Raw genomic sequence first — 2,987 nt, 5'->3', positions numbered from 1 at the left:
GGTTTAAAAAGAGAAGTGAGGATTTGAAATGAATTTGATTTTTTAAAAATTTTTTATTTTTTATTTTTTATTTTACTGCTTATGAGTTGAATTTTGGAAAGAAAAACAAGATTCTTTTGTTTTTAAGCTTTGGTGGGTAGTGACGAATCGAATTTAGCAACAAATATTTCATCAATATTTGCGTGTACGTTACGAGTTGACCTGCCACTTTCATGGATTCTCTCTTAGAATTAGTCTGAATAAACCTAATATAACAATAATAGACAAACAATTGCATACAAACCATAATAAGTGTGCAAAATAAGGTTTTGAATAACCTAATTTTGTGTTGGATATTGGAGAACATCAGCGTGTTGTTTGGTGCCAATTCTTTCCACATGTATTATTGAATATACAACCAGAATAAGAAGTAGGAACATTAGTAACCCCTTGTGTACGTATTGTTATTAGCTCAGTTTTGTAATGAGCAAAGGTTGCGGGTTGCCCACGGAATCGTCAAAGTTAACATATACTAATAATCAATTTTACTCTGTTAGTCATATTTAGACATAATTTTCAACAACTAAAGTCTTACTAAATTGTCTTAATTTTTTAAAGAAGTTTCAATGGAGTTAAAGAAGGATTATTAGTAATATAATAGAAGAAATTTACTAAGGGTGTGTTTGGTTCGTACGGAAATTTTCTAACTTCAATTTCTTCTTCATCTTTATTGTTTCAAAGTTATAGAATCATCTAATAAGTTCATCCTACCAAATTAATTCCGATTCTCCCCAGAGAAGTATACTTAGCAATCCTAAACTCAATGATCTTGCAAAGGAGCTCGACGACACCGAAAACATTCGGCAGACGGGAGCCATCGCCGGCGGCGGACAGAACTCTCAAGGGAGAAAGCAAAGGCGGCGGCAATGGCCGCCTTTCCTTGCTTCAGATTCGTTCAGATCTGGACCTCAGGTTGTCTAAAAAAATTATTATTTTTAGACGGCCATGGCCGTCGTTTATGCACAGCTGTGGCTGTCCAGGGAAGGAATGCCCATCGTTTATGGACAGCCACGGCTGTCCAGGGATGGAGACAGCCACCGGCTGTTAAGCCCGTGGCTGTTTAATAATAAGAATAAAAAACTTCTAAATAAGAAAAGAAAATTTTTATTAAAACAAAAAGTAAAAAAATCATTAAAAAATAAAAATTTTAAAGAGGGACACGTGTCAGCTCCGTGTTGCACTAACTTGCTAATCAGGTAAATTTAGATCCAATCGAACATTTTAGCAGGTTTAAGGGGTTTAATTGGGGGTGGTTTCGCTGTAGGGCCTGGTTTTTAGGTGGGATACAAAAAGATGACGGAAATTATTGGGATACAAATATGGGCAATGCTACACTGTAGGATGCATGTTGCCCTTTTTGAACATGCATCTTCAGATTGCATTGTTATCTTTTATAATATTTGTTTCAAATTAAAATACTGTACATTATACTTGGAGAATACGAAAAGAATATCATATATAAATACAAAATAATAAATACGTAGTTATGTATTTATTTTTTGAAATATAAGGATAAAAAATACTTAAATAGTGTACTAAAAAAAAAAAACTTAAATAGTGGGTCCAAAACCAATAATCCTAATGATAAAAAATACTTAAATAGTGGGTCCAAGACCAATAACCATAATTTCATTTAAACTACAATACTGTACACATACACGTATCATACACTCATTTTTTACCTTTTAACTATTTTTTTTAGAAAAGCAAACATGCATTAGCAGAATGCATTTGTTTTTAAGCAAACATGCATTCTATGAAAGTACTTTGCCCATCTTTGTTACCTTTTCAAAAGCGGCCTATTTTTGTATCCCACCCAAAAAACCAGCCCAACCTTGTTTATGACTCGTTTAATTGGAGCTTTTCATAGTTAGGGGATCTAATTGCACTATTCGTTTGATTTAGGAGACCAATTTGACACTTTTCTCGAAAAGAAAATATCACCAAAAGAGTTTATGCATTAATTAAATACAAAAATCATTTGTTTATGCATTAATTAAATATAAAATGTGCCAAAAGACTTTGTGGTCAAGCGGTATAGCTGTGGCCACATTGTAATAGAGTCAATAGTATTCAATATATATATATATATATATATATATATATATATATATATATATATAATGAAACCATGTGAAGATTGTTAATCAAGTGAGTATATTATGATCAAATGTTTACCACTATACTAAAAGTTTTAACTCATATCAAAGGCCTAAGTTTATTTCCTTATACCACCACATTTTCAAGAGATAAAGTGCTGAATTTGCCCATTCATCCATCTTTGCCTAACAATTTCTTAGCCACCAATTGCTGAACTTGCATGACTTGTTACTGGCAACTTCTTGCTAATTTTGTGTTGGTTATTGGAGAACATTAGCGTGCTGTTTGGTGCCAATAAAATTTTTTACCCCTTGTGTATTGTTATTAGCTGATTGCCCACCAAATCGTCAAAGTTAAAGGGTATACCCCACTCCCAAAAGGTTGAACGTAACACCCCATACATTGCCGCTAGTGAGACTTGATCATGGTCTTTGCTCCCAAATTTTATTTCTGTGACCAGTTGAGCTGTTCATCCAGGCAAGTTAAGCATATACTAAGATTATGTTTGGCATACTTAGTTTATAAACTAGTTGAAAGCTGAAAAGCTAATATAGTTGAAATTGAAAAATTAGAAACTAATAAGCTAATTGATTAAAATTAAGGTGTTTGGTAAAATTATCTATTGAATAAGATGATAAGTTTAACAAACATAAAAAGGACATTTTTATAAATTTATATATTCAAATTTAGTCTCTGACAATCATTTGTGTCATTTAGCACCAAAGGTTATCATATTTTGGACTTTTTTGGACCGTTCAATGACTTTTCTTCCTAGTGAAGCACTATTTTAGGAAATAGTATTTTTTCGATGACAAAGAAAATGCTTCTTTCTCTCCCCCACTCCCCCC

The sequence above is a fragment of the Ipomoea triloba genome, chromosome 14 (genome assembly GCF_003576645.1).
Source record: "Ipomoea triloba cultivar NCNSP0323 chromosome 14, ASM357664v1".
NCBI lineage: Eukaryota > Viridiplantae > Streptophyta > Magnoliopsida > Solanales > Convolvulaceae > Ipomoea > Ipomoea triloba.
Note: the sequence above shows the minus strand (reverse complement) of the source record.